A 5,923-nucleotide genomic window follows, 5' to 3' on the forward strand; every position below is an offset into this window, starting at 1 on the left:
ACACTTAGCAATAATCCAATAATAAACTTTTACATCATTTAATTTACAAAATTTAGTTTAAAATTTTGATTTTGTTAGCATTAATATATATATATATATATATAAATTTTCAAAAAAGTACTAAAAGTTGGGGTCACTGCATGATCGAGCCGGTTAATTGTACGTTGAGAGTTTGAATTTTCTTCATTATCGATTTGCGTTTTCATTGACAAATCACATCCTAACATGATAATGACTTTGGTATGGCCATTCTTCTTTCTTCCTTCATTTCTACTGAGAAAAACGTTTCAATGCTCCATTTTGACGACTCTATTTTTTTTTTCCTTTAGTTTAAGTGCACTCTCCCTTGCGAGATTATTAAAGATGGAAGATCATTAGCACTTTCGTTAGCAAGTTAGCTAGGGTGGTTGTTCATCAGCGGATTCCCCTTTTGTTCTTTGCGTTTGTTTGCCCTCACTAAGTTGGACTGGACTGGACTGGACTAGCTATTAGTCCAATACTGTGTTTGTTCCATGCTGGGACTAACATTAATGAGACTAAAGGGGATTAGCATGGACAAAACCCTTCACTAAGAGGTCTTAGCGAGACCCCCCAATAACCATGGGACTAGCTAAGACTATCCATCTTTCTCGTCCTCGTCATGCTCAACGACCACTCTCGACAGACTCCTCGTCATCTCCGATCACCTAGATCAATCATTAACTTTCCGACTCTCTTTCAAATCCATTTCACAACCAACTTTCATACAAAATATACCAAATTGAAGTTGGGAGTGACAAGATTACAATTTTACCTAAATCGAGGCCAAAATGTGGTCGAATGTGGCTGGAAAATGGCCTGGAAGTCTCGGCCTGTTTGGGCTTCTTCAAATCCATGACAGATTCGAGCATTCAAAGCTAAGATCTTGGTCCAGAGATGGTGATGAATTTTTTGGCGGTGCTAACTTCATCCAATTTAACGAGGAAATGGTAGGAAAAAATGAAGAAAAAGATAAGATCATAATAAAATATTAATAATTTATATATTAAATAATATAATATTATAATTTGTTATTATGCAGCTTCTTAGTCCAATACTGCACCAAATGCTTCACTAAGTTAGTCCAGTTTAGTCTAGTCTAAGCCAGTCCAGCTTAGTCCTTGAAGCTAATCCAGTCCGAGATAGTCCGGCGCAACAAACGCCCCCTTAGCTGAAAGGATAATATATGAGATATGGTAGGAATACTGAAATTAGTCAAATTAGACAGAAGATGATGAGTAAAGTTGGGTACTAACTACTAAGGTCATTTTCAACCAAAATGGCTAAATATGGTTCCATCATGAATTATAGTTGTGTAATTTTTTTTTTAAAATAAATAGTATGAGAGCATATTCATATACCATTTCTAACTGAAAGAGCTAAGTACAGTCCATCAATAATTTATTGGTTTTAAGTTTTTTCTTTGAATTTATTGATTAATTTAATTAAACTACTACTTATACCATTTTAAAATAAAGTTATTCGAACATTATTTTTGTGTGTCAGGTGAAGGACAACGTTAAAAAGAATTTTCACAAGAATTTCAACAATTTATCAGTGATAATAAAAAAGATTAATGGTTAATTCCTCATGATTATAATTACAGGAAATAGGGATGGCCTAGCAAACCTAATTTTGGGACTTTGTTAAGTAAAGTTGGGAATGGCACATAATATTGTACATGGTCCTCAGACATTTTCACGATGCATACGAGACTCACGTCAAATCCTATTGTGATCCCGCACGTTTGTTTTTTGGTATGCTGCGGGAAACCGGACCGGCAAGACTTTCAAAAACAACGAGTACAACTTTGAAATTTTCATCGAATGACTAGTGACTACTTACTATAAGAAGGAAAAGGATCATTTTCGATTATTGGTATTAATTCCACTCCATGCATCGTCCTTTTTCACCTACATACACAACTAAGAGCATCTCTAAAGGAAATGTCAAAATATAAATGTTAAATGTTAATTTGATGGCTAACATGACAATGTCAAATTTTCTTTTTTTTCCAACCGATATGTTTCTTTATTATAAATGATATTTGTAAGATGCATTTAAAAAAAAAAATCAATTAAAATACATTTTCAAGATCTATAATTAGTGAATTAATGGGATCCACATAATAAAATAATTAAAAAAAATTTGACATCACCTTTTCACATTAGTCCACAATGAACCCAGTCTGAAAAGTCATTACAAATTGTACCATCTTAATCACAATCAGCATCCCTTATGCACAACATGGTAAAGTCTTTTCACGTTCCTTGTCACATTAGTCCATAAAACAACAGAGGATCTTTAATCCCAGCTTTACCGACCAAGCGAAAGCAATCCTTATCCAGAGGATTGCATGGGATCTTCATTTGAACTTGAGCAGCCTATCTTCTGGCATCGGCCATGATTGATCCTAATGCAATAATACCATGACAAAATCACAATAATAATCTCTCAAAATCTAACGTGTAAAACCGGAATCCTTTCTTCATCCGACAGCCTTAATTATATCGGGCGATGGTGTTAAATCGAGTCTAAACAATTAGAGATTAAACCATGCTGAACTCTAGTTTTGTCAAGCTCTTGTGATAAGGATGCTCCAATGCATATGCGACTGCTGAAGCTTGATGTGTTAGTGTTGAAGAACAATGTATGAGTTATAATTTTAGTCTTGAAAAGGCTCAAGAGTCAAGAGTACGTAGAACAAATAACGACAATAATTGAATGTGAAACAGAAAGTCCAATTTTTGTTACAGAACTTATAATGCGTTTTTGGATGCATAAAATTGGTTTAATCATATACATGTATAAGTCACCTCCGAGAGGATGTCGTTCTCTCGAGTTCTCCAGCCCTCCTTCTGCACCGCCACCCAATCCAACGTCATTAGCAGTAGGAGCATTGGCGCCATCTCCACCGACCTCTACAAAGAGCGCAACCTCAAACGCCTCGTTGAGAAGTTCAAAAAATCATCCGAGCTCTATCGCTTCCGTACCAAACTCCCATTTACGAGGACACCGTACGCTGTCTCGCCTCCGCAAAACGCTTCGAGTGGATCAAGGAGATCCTGGAGGACGAGAAGCAGCACGCGGACCTCTCCAACGAGGGGTTCGCTGTCCGACTGGTTACGCTTTACGGGAAATCTGGCATGTTCGAGAATCCCGGTGTTTGACGAAATGCCTGAGAAAAACTGTGAGCGCACCGTCTTGTCCTTTAATGCCCTCTTGAGTGCTTGTGTTAACTCCAAGACATTTGACAAGGTTGATGAGGTTTTCAGAGGGGTCTCTCAGAAGTTGTCAATTGAACCAGATGTGGTGTCGTGTAATACTGTGATCAAGGCGGCGGTTTCGATGGTCGTTGAGATGGAGAAGAAGGGTGTTGAGTCGGATATGATCACATTCAACACGATCATGAATGGGTTGTTTGCGAATGGTCAGTTTTTGGCAGCCGTGAAGATATGGAGTCGAATGAAGAATGTTGTCCCTGATGTTAGGAGCTACAATGCCAGGTTGTTGGGATTGGCTTCGGAGAAGAAAACTACGAGGCGGTTGAATTATTCGAGGAAATGAGGAACAAGGAAGTAAACCTGATGTTTTAAGCTTCAATGCCTTGATCAAGGGATTTGTTAATGAGGGTACATTGGAAGAAGCTAAACAGTGGTATCGTGAACTGGTGAAGAGTAGTTGTGCTATGCAAAATTGGACTTTCCACAGGCTCTTGTTCCTTTTGTTTGCGAGAGGGGTGATTTGGACATAGCCTTTGAACTTGGCGAGGAAATTTTCAAAAGGCGTCTCCTTCTAACGTAAAGACTGAACCTAATTAAAATCCATTTTGCCACATCCTGTAGCATATTTGGCCATCTATTGTTCATACCAGCTAGGGAATTAGTAACAAAAAAAAGTGGCCAAGCTTTTGTGATGGGGGTACTCCAGTGTGTTCCCCACAACTCTGGCCTGATGAGGACCAAGATAGGACAATGATCTATTGAGGAGATCACTACTCAATTTTCCAGCTTCACCAAGTGCATCTTCTGCTTCCATGCTTAGCTGTGAAGCTTCACACATCAATCCCTTGACCTCTTAACTAATTAACATTTTCTTAAAACGCTTCCTTCCCTTTCCTTCAAGTTGTTGACACATCTATTAATAACAAAAGTTATAATTGGGAGTGATTGACTGATACTGAATATCAATCTACAATACTATGTAAATATACGAAACAAATTGTTACCAAAATTTTAGTTATACTCACCCTCGGACATGAAGTGACCATGTTGTCTGAGTAGCCAAAACCGAAGGACAACTTCATGAAGGTCATTTTGTTGATGAGAAAGGCCATGAGCTGATATTTATGATTAGGTCAATTTGTTCTTCGAAAGTGGTAATCTATACCTAGACGTTGAACAACATCAATCATGTTCAAACTTTCAAGCGCGCCTTCTCCTCCTACTTTGCTCAATACATTCCTGAATACCTCCAACTTTTATTCATGTTAGAAACGGCATGTCATCCTGCAAGCAAGGTGGAGTTATTGGAAGAGTGGACATAGGTGGATATAAATAGCTGAATGAGATTAGAGTGCCCAAGAAGTGGGATTTTTTTTTGAGCAATATTTGGAGTGGAGATAGCAAAGATGGCCTGAGAAGAAAATTTAACAGTGTTTAAATTTGTTGAAATTCTTCGGCACATGTATCTAACCAGGGCCGGAGCCAGACATAGATTGTAGGTGGGCCTGACCCTCTCGCACCATTTAAGCAAGCTTACGTTATTCCTTGATTTGCACAAGTTGTTCATCATTCAATGTTTATATGTTTTACTTTTTTGGTATATACGTACAACTATTGATCGAAAGCCACAAAAATTATGACACACCCCGAACGAGATCAGGGCGTGCTGGCCGTCACGTGGAAGTGACGTAGCCATGTGCACAGTGCGGAAGCTAATAAAGTAGTAACGTAAAAGTACGAATAAATAAAAACTAGCATACATAAGGTAAAAGTAATAAGTGCTAGTGTAAGTGAGACACAAGTTCAGAGCATAACGCCTAAAGTAGTCCAGTTAAAATGACACGACAACAGTACACCCGAAGGTGGTCCCTACGCTGGTGATCGTCTGTCAGAAATGCCGGGAAAGCCCTCTGGGAAACCACCTACCTGCTAGACCGCTAGAACCTGGAGGGGCGCAAAACAAAAGCGTGAGTGGGCAAAAACAAAGCTTTTCGAAAACCATTTAACAAAATAAGTTCTAACCCCTCGCCGTAAAACCTGTATACTTCCCAAAAAAATAAACATATGTACGTATATATAGATATGCCAATCAAGCTCAAGAATATGCCATGTCAGAACCTCAGAATGAAATGCAAGTCCTCAGGTATAAATCATATCAATAACATATAATCTGGCAGCCGGAGTCACCTAACGTGACCTGTACGGCTGCATCTAGAGCTCAAATCTCAAAATCCATAACTAAACCTGCCCACGAGTCAGAACCACCTAAAGTGGTTTGTACGACAGGCCTGGGTGTAATATATATAAACGCTCTAGTGCTACGATCACGTGAAGGCTGTGCGAATAATCGCGGGTCACCTACGAGTCGGAACCACCTAATGTGGTCTGTACGACAGGACTGTGCACCTAACTTGGATCCAAGCTAAGCGTGTGGTGCGGGAGGTGAACATCACGTGAAGGACTGTGCCCTACTCTGGGCGGGAGCACTAACACCGGGGGTGCAGGTTATGAGCTCTCTAAGCATCTCAAATCACTACAGAATATAAACGTGAATAACACTTACCTGGCACTTACCTGTGCGTCCGCAGCACCCAATATGCGTATGGATATAAATATATATGCTCAATAAAGCAACTAATGATGCATAAATGACGATAACACAATGCATGGCATATAACTAG

The 5,923-nt window shown here is 39.1% G+C and overlaps 1 pseudogene; it reads left to right on the forward strand.

The window, feature by feature from the left end:
- The first annotated feature begins 2,154 nt into the window (after positions 1-2,154).
- LOC108866780 lies at positions 2,155-4,142 on the forward strand (annotated as a pseudogene).
- Positions 4,143-5,923: the final 1,781 nt, after the last annotated feature.

This window comes from the organism of the source record quoted next, unplaced genomic scaffold (genome assembly GCF_019419815.1).
Source record: "Pyrus x bretschneideri cultivar Hongxiangsu unplaced genomic scaffold, Pyrus_bretschneideri_v1 Contig33, whole genome shotgun sequence".
NCBI lineage: Eukaryota > Viridiplantae > Streptophyta > Magnoliopsida > Rosales > Rosaceae > Pyrus > Pyrus x bretschneideri.